A 17,679-nucleotide genomic window follows, 5' to 3' on the forward strand; every position below is an offset into this window, starting at 1 on the left:
GCATCGATGCCACGCATAGGAGCTCGTGAACCCACCCAGTGTCCATAGGCGGAAGTACATTTTTTAACATCTTACTGTAGCATTTTTCTGTGAATAACGACGTTAAGAACGGGTATGTTCTTTTGTTTTGAAGCGTGGAACAAACGGCCTAATGGTGCGTTCCATTTGTACTGGGACGTCGGAATTTTCGAGTTTCTGGACGGAATTTAAACTGGAACGCCTCTCAAGGTCGGATTTCCGGCTCGGAAAGTCGGAGCTTTCTCACCAACCTTGAGTTGGCATCAAAGATAGCTGCTCTGGATATAAACAAGAAAATACGCATCCATAATATCCGTTACTATTTTTTTAATTCTAACTACTGTATGTAAAAATCTGCATGGCAGCCATATGGTCAGCTTATTGGCAAAGACTACTTCCTGACTACAGTACCACAGCTAGGACAAACTAAAATGAATGCATCCTTGCAAATGAAACTCATGAGTATAAGAAAACAAGATATACTATGGATAGCATGGTTGTTATTAATAACTCATTTATCTGTAAATATAATAACACCTTTTCCCACATAACACACACAAAAGTACCGGAAATTAGTAGTGGTCAGTACTGGTATTGGTACCGTATCACTTCAAATATGAAAGACACCTAACTCTCATTCAAATATTACTGTTAGCGCGTCATTAAAAAGCGTATAAAATTTGAAAATCAATGAATTTCTGAGTTTCTGGACAGAATTTAAACTGGAACGCCTCTCAAGGTCGGATTTCCGGCTCGGAAAGTCGGAGCTTTCTCACCAACCTTTGAGTTGGCATCAAAGATGGCTGCTCTGGATATAAACAAGAAAATACGCATCCATAATATCCGTTACTATTTTTTTTATTCTAACTACTGTATGTAAAAATCTGCATGGCAGCCATATGGTCAGCTTATTGGCAAAGACTACTTCCTGACTACAGCAACACAGCTAGGACAAACTAAAATGAATGCATCCTTGCAAATGAAACTCATGAGTGTAAGAAAACAAGATATGGTTGTTATTAATAACTAATTTATCTTTAAACATAATAACACTTTTTACCACATAACACACACAAAAGTACCGGAAATTAGTAGTGGTCAGTACTGGTATTGGTACCGTATCACTTCAAATATGAAAGACACCTAACTCTCATTCAAATATTACTGTGAGCGCGTCATTAAAAAGCGTATAAAATTTGAAAATCAATGAATTTCCGAGTTTCTGGTCGGAATTTAAACTGGAACGCCTCTCAAGGTCGGATTTCCGTCTCGGAAAGTCGGAGCTTTCTCACCAACCTTTGAGTTGGCATCAAAGATGGCTGCTCTGGATATAAACAAGAAAATACGCATCCATAATATCCGTTACTAATTTTTTATTTCTAACTACTGTATGTAAAAATCTGCATGGCAACCATATGGTCAGCTTATTGGCAAAGACTACTTCCTGACTACAGTACCACAGCTAGGAGAAACTAAAATGAATGCATCCTTGCAAATGAAACTCATGAGTGTAAGAAAACAAGATATAATATGGATAGCATGGTTGTTATTAATCACTAATTATCTTTAAACATAATAACACAGAACACACAAAAGTACCGGAAATTAGTACTGTTCAGTACTGGTATTGGTATCGTATCACTTCAAAAGCGTATTAAATTTGCAAATGAAGGAATTTCCGAGTTTGTGGTTGGAATTTAAACTTTTTGACTCAATGTCGGAACCTTCTCCCCAACCCTGAGTTGGCATCAAAAATGGCTGCTCTGGATATAAACAAGAAAATACACATCCATAATATCCGTTACTCATTTTTTATTTCTAACTACTGTATGTAAAAATCTGCAAGGCAACCATATAGTCAGCTTATTGGCAAAGACTACTTCCTGACTACAGTAACACAGCTACGACAAACTAAAATTAATGCATCCTTGCAAATGAGACTCATGAGTGTAAGAAAACAAGATATGGATGTTATTAATAACTAATTTATCTTTAAACATAATAACACTTTTTACCACATAACACACACAAAAGTACCGGAAATTAGTAGTGGTCAGTACTGCTATTGGTACCGTATCACTTCAAATATGAAAGATACCTAACTCTCATACAAATATTACTGTTAGCGCGTCATTAAAAAGTGTATTCAATTTGCAAATAAACACATTTCCGAGTTTCTGGTCGGAATTTAAACTGGAACGCCTCTCAACGTCAGATTTTTGACTCGGAAAGTCGGAGCCTTCTCCCCAACCCTGAGTTGGCATCAAAAATGGCTGCTCTGGATATAAACAAGAATATACACATCCATAATATCCGTTACTAATTTGTAATTTCTAACTACTGTATGTAAACATCTGCATGGCAACCATATGGTCAGCTTATTGGCAAAGACTACTTTCTGACTATAGCAACACACTTATATTTGATATCAAGTTCATTTTATTGCATTTGTAAAAACATATTTCATTCCTTGAACTTGCTTTGATTTTGATGCTATCTTGTTGACATAAAACCACATCAAAAGTAGCCTTACTTTATTTGTTACTCGTAAATTAAACAGCCTTAGTATGATAACGCCGTTATTTGGAACGCAGGTTATAGGTCTAATACTTACAGTATTAAAACTTTGTAGGTCTCAACAAAGGGAAACGACTGGCACATTGATCTTATTTACAAAGACTACTTCCGGACTACAGCAACACAGCTAGGACAAACTAAAATGAATGCATCCTTGCAAATGAGACTCATGAGTGTAAGAGAACAATATATAATATGGATAGCATGGTTATTAATAACTAATTTATCTTTAAACATAATAACACTTTTTACCACATAACACACACAAAAGTACCGGAAATTAGTAGTGGTCAGTACTGGTATTGGTACCGTATCACTTCAAAAATGAAAGATACCTAACTCTCATTCAAATATTACTGTTAGCGCGTCATTAAAAAGCGTATAAAAATTGAAAATCAATGAATTTCCGAGTTTTTGGTCGGAATTTAAACTGGAACGCCTCTCAAGGTCTGATTTTTGATTGGGAAAGTCAGAGCCTTCTCCCCAACCCTGAGTTGGCATCAAAGATGGCTGCTCTGGATATAAACAAGAATATATGCATCCATAATATCTGTTACTAATTTTTTATTTCTAACTACTGTATGTAAAAATCTGCATGGCAACCATATGGTCAGCTTGTTGGCAAAGACTACTTCCTGACTACAGCAACACAGCTAGGACAAACTAAAATGAATGCATCCTTGCAAATGAAACTTATGAGTGTAAGAAAACAAGATATAATATGGATAGCATGGTTGTTATTAATCACTAAATATCTTTAAACATAATAACACTTTTTACCACATAACACACACAAACGTACCGGAAATTAGTACTGTTCAGTACTGGTGTTGGTACCGTATCACTTCAAAAGCGTATCAAATTTGCAGATGAAGGAATTTCCGAGTTTTTGGTCGGAATTTAAACTTTTTGACTCGAAAAGTCGGAACCTTCTCCCCAACCCTGAGTTGGTGTCAAAGATGGCTGCTCTGGATATAAACCATAATATACACCTCCATAATATCCGGGACTAACTTTTTATTTCTACTACTGTATGTAAACATCTGCATGGCAACCATATGGTCAGCTTATTGGCAAAGACTACTTCCTGACTACAGCAACACAGCTAGGACAAACTAAAATGAATGCATCCTTGCAAATGAGACTCATGAGTGTAAGAAAACAAGATATGGTTGTTATTAATAACTAATTTATCTTTAAACATAATAACACTTTTTACCACATAACACACACAAAAGTACCGGAAATTAGTAGTGGTCAGTACTGGTATTGGTACCGTATCACTTCAAATATGAAAGACACCTAACTCTCATTCAAATATTACTGTTAGCGCGTCATTAAAAAGCGTATACAATTTGAAAATCAAGGAATTTCCGAGTTTCTGGTCCGAATTTAAACTGGAACGCCTCTCAACGTCGGATTTTTGACTCGGAAAGTCGGAGCCTTCTCCCCAACCCTGAGTTGGCATCAAAAATGGCTGCTCTGGATATAAACAAGAATATGCACATCCATAATATCCGGTACTAATTTTTTATTTCTAACTACTGTATGTAAACATCTGCATGGCAACCATATGGTCAGCTTATTGGCAAATATTACTTCCTGACTATAGCAATACACTTATATTTGATATCAAGTTCATTTTATTGCATTTGTAAAAACATATTTCATTCATTAAACTTGCTTTGATTTTGATGCTATCTTGTTGACATTAAACCACATCAAATGTAGCCTTACTTTATTTGTTACTCGTAAATTAAACGGCCTTAGTATGATAACGCCGTTATTTGGAACACAGGTTACAGGTCTAATACTTACAGTATTAACACTTTGTAGGTCTCAACAAAAGGAAACGACTGGCACATTGAGCTTATTGGCAAAGACTACTTCCTGACTACAGCAACACAGCTAGGACAAACTAAAATGAATGCATCCTTGCAAATCAGACTCATGAGTATAAGAAAACTAGATATAATATGGATAGCATGGTTGTTATTAATAACTAATTTATCTTTAAACATAATAACACTTTTTACCACATAACACACAAAAGTACCGGAAATTAGTAGTGGTCAGTACTGGTATTGGTACCGTATCACTTCAAATATGAAAGATACCTAACTCTCATACAAATATTACTGTTAGCGTGTCATTAAAAAGTGTATTCAATTTGCAAATAAATGAATTTCCGAGTTTCTGTTCGGAATTTAAACTGGAACGCCTCTCAATGTCGGATTTTTGACTCGGAAAGTCGGAGCCTTCTCCCCAACCCTGAGTTGGCATCAAAAATGGCTGCTCTGGATATAAACAAGAATATACACATCCATAATATCCGTTACTAATTTTTTTATTTCTACTACTGTATGTAAAAATCTGCATGGCAACCATATAAAGTTAAAAAGTTAAAGTACCAATGATTGTCACACACACACACTAGGTGTGGCGAGATTATTCTCTGCATTTGACCCATCACCCTTGATCACCCCCTGGGAGGTGAGGGGAGCAGTGGGCAGCAGCGGTGGCCGCGCCCGGGAATCATTTTTTGGTGATTTAACCCCCAATTCCAACCCTTGATGCTGAGTGCCAAACAGGGAGGTAATGGGTCCCATTTTTATAGTCTTTGGTATGACTCGATAGTCTTTGGTATGACTCGATAGTCTTTGGTATGGTCAGCTTATTGGCAAAGACTAATTCCTGACTACAGCAACACAGCTAGGACAAACTAAAATGAATGCATCCTTGCAAATGAGACTCATGAGTGTAAGAAAACAAGATATGGTTGTTATTAATAACTAATTTATCTTTAAATATAATAACACTTTTTACCACATAACACACACAAAAGTACCGGAAATTAGTAGTGGTCAGTACTGGTATTGGTACCGTATCACTTCAAATATGAAAGATACCTAACTCTCATTCAAATATTACTGTTAGCGCGTCATTAAAAAGCGTATAAAAATTGAAAATCAATGAATTTCCGAGTTTCTAGTCGGAATTTAAACTGGAACGCCTCTCAACGTCGGATTTTTGACTCGGAAAGTCGGAGCCTTCTCCCCAACCCTGAGTTGGCATCAAAATGGCTACTCTGGATATAAACAAGAATATACACATCCATAATATCCGTTACTAATTTTTAATTTCTAACTACTGTATGTAAACATCTGCATGGCAACCATATGGTCAGCTTATTGGCAAAGACTACTTCCTGACTATAGCAACACACTTATATTTGATATCAAGTTCATTTTATTGCATTTGTAAAAACATATTTCATTCATTGAACTTGCTTTGATTTTGATGCTATCTTGTTGACATAAAACCACATCAAATGTAGCCTTACTTTATTTGTTACTCGTAAATTAAACGGCCTTAGTATGATAACGCCGCTATTTGGAACGCAGGTTACAGGTCTAATACTTACAGTATTAACACTTTGTAGGTCTCAACAAAAGGAAACAACTGGCACATTGATCTTATTGGCAAATACTACTTCCGGACTACAGCAACACAGCTAGGACAAACTAAAATGAATGCATCCTTGCAAATGAGACTCATGAGTATAAGAAAACAAGATATAATATGGATAGCATGGTTGTTATTAATAACTAATTTATCTTTAAACATAATAACACTTTTTACCACATAACACACACAAAAGTAGCGGAAATTAGTAGTGGTCAGTACTGGTATTGGTACCGTATCACTTCAAATATGAAAGATACCTAACTCTCATACAAATATTACTGTTAGCGCGTCATTAAAAAGTGTATTCAATTTGCAAATAAAGGAATTTCCAAGTTTCTGGTCGGAATTTAAACTGGAACGCCTCTCAAGGTCGGATTTTTGACTCGGAAAGTCGGAGCCTTTTCCCCAAACTTGAGTTGGCATCAAAGATGGCTGCTCTGGATATAAACCATAATATACACGTCCATAATATGCGGTACTAATTTTTTATTTCTAACTACTGTATGTAAAAATCTGCATGGCAACCATATGGTCAGCTTATTGGCAAAAACTACTTCCTGACTACAGCAACACAGCTAGGACAAACTAAAATGAATGCATCCTTGCAAATGAGACTCATGAGTGTAAGAGAACACAATATAATATGGATAGCATGGTTGTTATTAATAACTAATTTATCTTTAAACATAATAACACTTTTTACCACGTAACACACACAAAAGTACCGAAAATTAGTAGTGGTCAGTACTGGTAATGGTACTGTATCACTTCAAATATGAAAGATACCTAACTCTCATACAAATATTACTGTTAGCGCGTCATTAAAAAGTGTATTCAATTTGCAAATAAAGGAATTTCCAAGTTTCTGGTCGGAATTTAAACTGGAACGCCTCTCAAGGTCGGATTTTTGACTCGGAAAGTCGGAGCCTTCTCCCCAACCTTGAGTTGGCATCAAATATGGCTGCTCTGGATATAAACAAGAATATACACATCCATAATATCCGTTACTAATTTGTAATTTCTAACTACTGTATGTAAACATCTGCATGGCAACCATATGGTCAGCTTATTGGCAAAGACTACTTCCTGACTATAGCAACACACTTATATTTGATATCAAGTTAATTTTATTGCATTTGTAAAAACATATTTCATTCATTAAACTTGCTTTGATTTTGATGCTATCTTGTTGACATAAAACCACACCAAAAGTAGCCTTACTTTATTTGTTACTCGTAAATTAAACAGCCTTAGTATGATAACGCCGTTATTTGGAACGCAGGTTATAGGTCTAATACTTACAGTATTAAAACTTTGTAGGTCTCAACAAAGGGAAACGACTGGCACATTGATCTTATTTACAAAGACTACTTCCGGACTACAGCAACACAGCTAGGACAAACTAAAATGAATGCATCCTTGCAAATGAGACTCATGAATGTAAGAGAACAATATATAATATGGATAGCATGGTTATTAATAACTAATTTATCTTTAAACATAATAACACTTTTTACCACATAACACACACAAAAGTACCGGAAATTAGTAGTGGTCAGTACTGGTATTGGTACTGTATCACTTCAAATATGAAAGACACCTAACTCTCATACAAATATTACTGTTAGCGCGACATTAAAAAGCGTATACAATTTGAAAATCAATGAATTTCCGAGTTTCTGGTCGGAATTTAAACTGGAACTCCTCTCAAGGTCTGATTTTTGACTGGGAAAGTCAGAGCCTTCTCCCCAACCCTGAGTTGGCATCAACGATGGCTGCTCTGGATATAAACAAGAATATACACATCCATAATATCCGTTACTAATTTTTAATTTCTAACTACTGTATGTAAACATCTGCATGGCAACCATATGGTCAGCTTATTGGCAAAGACTACTTCCTGACTACAGCAACACAGCTAGGACAAACTAAAATGAATGCATCCTTGCAAATGAGACTCATGAGTGTAAGAAAACAAGATATGGTTGTTATTAATAACTAATTTATCTTTAAACATAATAACACTTTTTACCACATAACACACACAAAAGTACCGGAAATTAGTAGTGGTCAGTACTGGTATTAGTACCGTATCACTTCAAATATGAAAGATACCTAACTCTCATTCAAATATTACTGTTAGTGCGTCATTAAAAAGTGTATTCAATTTGCAAATAAACACATTTCTGAGTGTCTGGTCCGAATTTAAACTGGAACGCCTCTCAAGGTTGGATTTTTGACTCGGAAAGTCGGAGCCTTCTCCCCAACCTTGAGTTGGCATCAAAGATGGCTGCTCTGTATATAAACAAGAATATACACATCCATAATATCCTTTACTAATTTTTAATTTCTAACTACTGCATGTAAACATCTGCATGGCAACCATATGGTCAGCTTATTGGCAAAGACTTCTTACTGACTATAGCAACACACTTATCTTTGATATCAAGTTCATTTTATTGCATTTGTAAAAACATATTTCATTCATTGAACTTGCTTTGATTTTGATGCTATCTTGTTGACATAAAACCACATCAAAAGTAGCCTTACTTTATTTGTTACTCGTAAATTAAACGGCCTTAGTATGATAACGCCGTTATTTGGAACGCAGGTTATAGGTCTAATACTTACAGTATTAAAACTTTGTAGGTCTCAACAAAGGGAAACGACTGGCACATTGATCTTATTTACAAAGACTACTTCCGGACTACAGCAACACAGCTAGGACAAACTAAAATGAATGCATCCTTGCAAATGAGACTCATGAGTGTAAGAGAACAAGATACAATATGGATAGCATGGTTATTAATAACTAATTTATCTTTAAACATAATAACACTTTTTACCACATAACACACACAAAAGTACCGGGAATTAGTAGTGGTCAGTACTGCTATTGGTACCGTATCACTTCAAATATGAAAGATACCTAACTCTCATACAAATATTACTGTTAGCGCGTCATTAAAAAGTGTATTCAATTTGCAAATAAAGGAATTTCCAAGTTTCTGGTCGGAATTTAAACTGGAACGCCTCTCAAGGTCGGATTTTTGACTCGGAAAGTCGGAGCCTTTTCCCCAAACTTGAGTTGGCATCAAAGATGGCTGCTCTGGATATAAACCATAATATACACGTCCATAATATCCGGTACTAATTTTTTATTTCTAACTACTGTATGTAAAAATCTGCATGGCAACCATATGGTCAGCTTATTGGCAAAGACTACTTCCTGACTACAGCAACACAGCTAGGACAAACTAAAATGAATGCATCCTTGCAAATGAGACTCATGAGTATAAGAAAACAAGATATAATATGGATAGCATGGTTGTTATTAATAACTAATTTATCTTTAAACATAATAACACTTTTTACCACATAACACACACAAAAGTAGCGGAAATTAGTAGTGGTCAGTACTGGTATTGGTACCGTATCACTTCAAATATGAAAGACACCTAACTCTCATTCAAATATTACTGTTAGCGTGTCATTAAAAAGCGTATACAGTTTGAAAATCAAGGAATTTCCGAGTTTCTGGTCGGAATTTAAACTGGAACGCCTCTCAAGGTCGGATTTTTGACTCGGAAAGTCGGAGCCTTCTCCCCAAACTTGAGTTGGCATCAAAGATGGCTGCTCTGGATATAAACAAGAAAATACGCATCCATAATATCCGTTACTCATTTTTTATTTCTAACTACTGTATGTAAAAATCTGCATGGCAACCATATGGTCAGCTTATTGGCAAAGACTACTTCCTGACTACAGTACCACAGCTAGGAGAAACTAAAATGAATGCATCCTTGCCAATGAGACTTATGAGTGTAAGAAAACAAGATAATAGAATGGTTGTTAATAATCACTAATTGCTAAATAAATTATCTTTAAACATATAAACACTTTTTACCATATAACACACACAAAAGTACCGGAAATTAGTACTGGTCAGTACTGGTGTTGGTACCGTATCGCTTCAAATGTGAAACATACCTAACACTCATACAAATATTACTGTTAGCTCGTCATTAAAAAGCAAATTAAATTTGCAGATAAAGGAATTTCCAAGTTTCTGGCTGGAATTTAAACTGGAACGCCTCTCAAGGTCGGATTTCCGGCTCGGACAGTCGGAGCCTTCTCCCTAACCCCGAGTTGGCATCAAAAATGGCTACTCTGGATACAAACAATAATATACATAATATCCGTTACTAATTTTTAATTTCTAATTACGTTTTACTTCTGTTCCTGTATGTAAAAATCTGCATGGCAACCATATGGTTTCCCCATTGCGGGGTGACTAAAAGTCTCTAATTTTTGTCGCACTGAATCGGCCATGCACAATGTTTTCTTGGACATTTATACATGGTAACGTTACTGTAGTGTAAACTACACAATTTAATTCATGCACTGTAAAAAATGACCTTTAAAAAATATGGAAATCAATTGGTAAATAGCAACACTAAAACACAGTGAAATCAGAACTAGTTTATCACAGTAGTAAATGCTGTGGATTCCTGCAAACCAAGAAACAGTTTTACTACGTACAAAACATATGACTTTATTGTGAAAATCATGAAAATAATTAAAAAGCATTTGGAAGTGCGGTATATTTACGGTATTATTCAGCCTAAATTAAATATTTTGCAGATTGTACATTTAAATTTACAGCATACTTTAATTGTTTGGGGGTTTGTGTTAAAGCATTAGCATAGTTAACCTTTGGCGAACAACATGTTTTCCTGTAGTTTTGTGACAAGTGATTTCCGACATTGAAGGGTTATGTCTATGTGCTTCATTGCAAACTGCATCAAAATGAACCAATGCTGTGTTTAAGTGTGTTGAAACTGCTTGCAAGCAGCTATTTAACAGAATAGCTCGCTTGAAGGAACATGTTGCGGAAGGCCATATTGGTAGTTGTCCAGTGAAAGGTTGTACAAATACTTTCCAGTTAAACTCCTCGTGTACCGCTCACATGTCTTGGAAACACAGGCATTTAGCAGATACCAGTATTGGTAACAGGTTTGCGCAGTGGTTAGCGCTCGTGCCTCACAGTAAGAAGGTCCTGGATTCGATCCTTGGACTAGGGCTCTTTTTGTGACTATGTCTGGCTATGTCTGTGACTATGTAGGTTCTCTACGGGTACTACCACCTCCAAAAATCTGCACAAGTAGCGTATATTTGATAAAAGTGTTTGTACATTAAAGTGCAGTTTGAATATGAGGTTCTGTGAAATAATGATTACAAACGCATAAAACTAGTGTAACAATTATTTCAGGAACACAATCATAGTTTTGTATCTACAAACAAACAAAACTAACACAGTGTCTCTGCAGTTTTTTTTTTTAAAGTAGATGTTATACCAGAAGAGTTGGATCTTTTGAAGGCACATAAACAAAAAGTTTGATTAAAAATATTTCTATATAAAAAGGCTTTTTCTGATTAAACTAGTTTGTGTGTTGATTCTCCCAGTCGGGATCAGCACACATCGGCACACATCGGGATCCCCTAAAAACTCGACATTGCGCCTTATAACCCGGTGCGCCTAATGTACGGAATAATTATGGTTTTGCTTACCGACCTCAAAGCAATTTTATATGGTACATGGTGTAATGATAAGTGTGACTAGTAGATGGCAGTCAAACATAAGAGATACGTGTAGACTGCACTATGATGGCAAGTAAACAACACCAACATTTTATATGTTCCATTGAAAATATAGAACATTACACACGGCGCTCAAAAATCTATCAAAATGTTTAAGTACGACTTTGGTAAGCTATGAAGTCACACCGCTTGATGTATTGTCGGCGCATTAAACATAGGAGTATTATTATGGTGTGTGTATAAGGTAAGACATTATCTGGCATTTTGTTTCGCAATATTATGCAAAAGCAACTTTTCTTACCTTCTGGTACCTGCTGATGTGTATTTGGGATCTGCATAAATCCTGAAATATTGCGCGCGTCCGCCTTTGTAGTCTGTGACGACTCCGTAGTCAATAAACTTTTTTTTTCTCTATCTTCTTGTTATGGGACATTCATACTCCACTGTTGCCATTTCTAATATAAAGTAGTGTGTAGTACTTACTTATATCTGTCAGTAAACTCGCCATGAAAGCGCTAAAACATACCGGTGTAGTGAGTTTACATTATTCACCCAAGGAACTTTAGTTATTAGAGTTCCGGTCGGACGGTTTTTCACGGGACACATTTCCGGCCTTGTTGTTGTTTCCGGGTGAGGAGAGGCTGCTCCGTTATTGATTGAAGTAAAGTCTGAATGTCATTAAAACAGTTAGCGCCATCTTTTGACACTCCTTCCACTCCCGTCCTTGCATGCTACACTGAAGTGACTGTCAGAAAGCGGCTTGAAGATGATCTGTAAAATATCATCTATGCAACATTTTGACCAAAGAACCACCATTACATGTTATGTAGACCACTAGGAAGTCTTTTACATTAGAAAAAATAAAATAAAATGATATGACTCCTTTAATGCGCCCTATAATCAGGTGTGCCTTATATATAAAACCAGGCCCGGCCCTAACCAATCTGGCGCCCTAGGCAAGATTTTAGGTGGCGCCCCCCCACATCGGCAGTGAAGTGTATATACTCACAAGAAACCGAATAGCTTTGTCTTTGACCTTTTTTTTTTACTTACAACTATACCTAATATAGAAAGGGGTGGAAAAGTGACTATTACCTGCAGGGCAAACATTAGCTAACCAGAAGGCAATAACAATGTAAACAAAAAACACCTGCTTAAAAGATCTAATACAAATGTCCCTGAGGAATGTAAGGTGAGTACTGTAATTACCTAACGTTACATTATTATTTTCCATAACAATTTAGCCCCCTCCACAATATTAACCCGACGTTAAAACAGAACTAGCTATTTATTGATTAGCAATTGCCGAATCATGTAACATTAGCTTAATGCTAAAAAGCCAGGTTACTATCACATTCTGTAACAGACAAATAATTTCATGTAGGCTAACGTTACCTACCTGCTAACTCTGTCTTTTCTCGTTTCTCCTCCTCTTCTTTTCTCTTTTTTCTTCCCTGGGCACCTGACAGTTTTGACATCTTGTGTTGATTTTTTGATGTGGTGACGTCCAAAAAGAGTCATGATACGGGAAGGGAGGGGGCGCACCGTGCGGGGGAGAGGGGGGCATAATGTTGTAACAAATAATATTTCTATTAAATAGGCTTTACTTTGCATTTTAATTAACGTGGGATTATTTTTTGTATTTAGAAATAATACCAACTTTTTTTCTTTTTTTTTTTTTTTCTCCAACATTTGTGGCACTGGCGTGGCGCCCCCTGATGGACGGCGCCCTTAACATTTGCCTATACGGCCTATGCCACGGGCCGGCCCTGTATAAAACAGATTTAAAATAGACCATTCATCGGCAGTGTGCCTTATAATCCGGTGCGCCCTATGGTCCGGAAAATGTCAACGAGCTTGACTTTTGCAACGGTGAAACGGAGATCTTACACACACACACATTCACAGGCACACACAGGACCATGGTCAATAAAGGTGGATTGTTCCGTGCTGGATTATACCGAGCATCGTTGCTTCCCTACTGTTTACTACTAACTTCTCACAGACTTTTCCGCCATGTTTGATCGAGGAAATATTCTGACAGCTGATCAGTGATTGGAGTCAAATTAATCGCTAATAAACTTGGACGTTGTCATCGCCTGTCATCCTCGGACGTGGCGCTCGCCCGGCCTGACAGACGGACAGCTGCTCAGGTCCACCAGCGTGAAGGTTACAATCACAATGAGTCATTTTCTATATCACCCCCCCACCCCTCGCCATCCGCCCTGGGACCCCCTGCTCAAAGTCAGACGCCCGGACAGCTGGAACCCCGGTTCTGGTTTCAGCCCTGTCGTTTGGTCGCAATAACTGCAAACTCACCCTGTCACCACTTTTCATGCTCATACACGTGCACTTTTCTGTTTTGTTTTTTTTCCTTTGAAGCTGCCAGGAAAAAAATATCATTTTACAGTTTAGAAGAGCAGTAGAAAATGGATGGAACAAATAAACAAATAATCAATCAATCAATCAATGTTTATTTATATAGCCCTAAATCACAAGTGTCTCAAAGGGCTGCACAAGCCACAACGACATCCTCGGTACAAAGCCCACATAAGGGCAAGGAAAAACTCACCCCAGTGGGACGTCGATGTGAATGACTATGAGAAACCTTGGAGAGGACCGCATATGTGGGTAACCCCCTCCCTCTAGGGGAGACCGAATGCAATGGATGTCGAGTGGGTCTGACATAATATTGTGAGAGTCCAGTCCATAGTGGATCCAACATAATAGTAAGAGTCCAGTCCATAGTCCATAATGTAGAGGGACGGTACGTACTGTAGGGTCACACTTTAGTTGCACGAACATTGTAATGTGCTCTACTGCCACCTTCAGGAATGGAGTGCAGTGCCACTTCATTAATTTTCAATCGAACAACATTTTTCCAGCCTTCGATTCGATTCTTGGGGGCAACGATTCGATTCAGAATCAAAACCGTATTTTCAGGACCATAGGGCGCACCGGATTATAAGGCGCACCGCCGATGAATGGTCTATTTTTTGATATTTTTCAATATATAAGGCACACTGGATTATAAGACGCATTAAAAGAGTCATATTATTATTATTTTTTTCTAAATGTAAAAGACTTCCTTGTGGTCTACATAACATGTAATGGTAGTTCTTTGGTCAAAATGTTGCATGAATTATGTTTTACACATCATCTTCAAGTCACTTTCTAACAGTCGCTTCCGGAAGCGCTGTTTTGTGGGCGGTCTTATTTACGTGGCTCACCTTCGACAGCGTCTTCTCCCCGTCATCTTTGTTGTAGCGGTGTAGCGTGCAAGGACGGGAGTGGAAGAAGTGGCGCAGTGGAAGGATGGCCGTGCGCGACCCGAGGGTCCCTGGTTCAATCCCCACCTAGTACCAACCTCGTCATGTCCGTTGTGTCCTGAGCAAGACACTTCACCCTTGCTCCTGATGGGTGCTGGTTAGCGCCTTGCATGGCAGCTCCCTCCATCAGTGTGTGAATGTGTGTGTGAATGGGTAAATGTGGAAGTAGTGTCAAAGCGCTTTGAGTACCTTGAAGGTAGAAAAGCGCTATACAAGTACAACCCATTTATTATTTATTTAAGTGTCAAAAGATGGCGCTAACCGTTTTAATGACATTCAGACTTTACTTCAATCCATAACGGAGCAGCATCTCCTCATCCGGAAACAACAACACCGGAAATGTGTCCCGTGAAAAAACGTCCGACCGGAACTCTCTAATAACTAAAGTTCCTTGGGTGAATAATGTAAACTCACTACACCGGTATGTTTTAGCGTTTTCATGGAGAGTTTACTGACAGATATAAGTAAGAACATTACACTACTTTATATTAGAAATGGCAACAGTGGAGGATGAATGTCCCATAACAAGAAGATAGAGAAAAAGAAGAAGCTTATCGACTACGGTGTCGGCACAGACTACAAAGGCGGACCCGCACAATTTTTCAGGACTTATGCAGATCCCAAATACAGATCAGTAGGTACCAGAAGTTAATAAAAGTTGCTTTTACATAATATTGAGAAAAAAAACGCCAGATAATATGTCTGACCTTATACACACACCATAATAATACTCCTATGTTGAAGCACATCAAGCGGTGTGGCTTCATAGCTTACCAAAGTCGTACTAAAACATTTTGATAGATTTTTGATCGCCGTGTGTAATGTTCTATATTTTCAATGGAACATATAAAATGTTGGTGTTTTTTACTTGAGTCATATTGCCATCAAAGTGCAGCCTACACGTGTCTCTTATGTTTGACTGCCATCTACTGGTCACACTTATCATTACACCATGTACCAAATAAAATTGCTTCGGGGTGGGTGAGCTCAACCAAACGTATTCCGTACATTAGGCGCACTGTCGAGTTTTGAGAAGAAAAAAAAAATATTTTAAATGTGGTACTTTTTAAGAAAAAATAACAATGGATGCCAGTTGTATGATTAACTACATTCCTCTTTAAAATAAATAACAGCTCTGATACATGTTTATGTGACTTCAATGAAAACGGGTTTTGTTTAATACAATTCTATTTAAACAACACAAATAAGGGAACAAAAGTAAATATGTACAGCATTAACATTATGATTTGTTCTCCTAGCTGGATAGGACAGATGTAAAAAAATAAAAATAAATACGATTTAGATTTTGATTAAGAATCGTTACAAATAAGAATCGTGATTAATCTGAAAATCGATTTTTTTTGTTGTTGACACCCCTAGTTAATATGTTAGTTATTTATCATTACAAGCTATTTCGTCAGTTGGATATGCGACGAGGTGGCGACTCGTCCGGGGTGTAGCTGGGATAGGCTCCAGCACCCACCGCCACCCCAAGAGGGACAAGCGGTAGAAAATGGATGGATTGATAAGTAATTATGGGACTGACTCTGCTTCGTACGGCCTTCTTTTGGGCTTCTGGTTGGCAAAAATGGCCGTTCAGTGGATGGCTACAGCACCACCTGTAGCTGTGGCATGCACATTACACTCTTGGAATGGAAATATTCAATGTTTTCGACACAATTTCGTATTTTAGAGCGTTTTGAGAGTGGGAAATTGACCAAAGCAGAGCGGTTCCAACTTCCTTCGTCCGTCCAGGTGCCATGCTGATGTTATTATTATGTTTTAATTTGTTCGCCCCTCTTCGTCCATCCTCCATCTCACCCCTTACTGTCCCTCCGCGCCAGCTGTGGTCTGCACAAAAACTGATTTCCAGAGTGTTAACCACCATGTTCTCCCGGGCGACGGCAGGATTTCATTTGCAGAGCACAGGGGGCCAATATCTAGGGTAATTCCCGGGGTTTAGTGCCGCTGATCTCTTCCCTGCTCACCTTGGGGAGAAAAATTAAAGTGGCGATAAGCCCGCCCCTCCTCCCCACACACACACACTCACACACACACACACACACACACACACACACCATGGCCACGCCATGTTCACCTCTGCACTGACTGCAGCCATTGCTGACTGCTGCACACCAACTGTCATAAGGAAAGTACCAAACTGAATATTAATGCATACCTGCCAACTACTCCGGTTTTCCCGTAATTAGTACGGTTTTCATCAACCTATTCCGGGTTACGGTTGCAGTGATAAAAAATATGTTTTTTCATTAATTAAAAAATAATATTTTTAAAAAAGTTTTATTCACGAAATCGCGTAACAACAATGACATTCGACCTGCTTCCCGTAACTTCCTATCGAGCCATTCCGCGAGGCTATTTATAGCACCGCTGCCAAGCACGAGGCACCTGTTGTCATTGTTTCCAAACGAGCGAACGATCATGGAATCAGCCGGAGAAAAATCGCATACGAGTCTTAAACCGAAAAGAAAACTGCAGTCATTCCGTGAAGAATATTCAAAAGCCTATCCGGGAATAATTATCCGTTCCAAAAAGGGTGAAAACTACGCGAATTGCACCTTGTGCAGACAAGATTTTTCGATCATACACGGAGGAATTAGCGATGTAAAAGACCACGTTGGGACAAAAGAACACAAGTCTAATGCCGTTGCTAGCGATACAAGTG

Source organism: Nerophis lumbriciformis, linkage group LG16, assembly GCF_033978685.3.
Source record: "Nerophis lumbriciformis linkage group LG16, RoL_Nlum_v2.1, whole genome shotgun sequence".
Lineage (NCBI taxonomy): Eukaryota > Metazoa > Chordata > Actinopteri > Syngnathiformes > Syngnathidae > Nerophis > Nerophis lumbriciformis.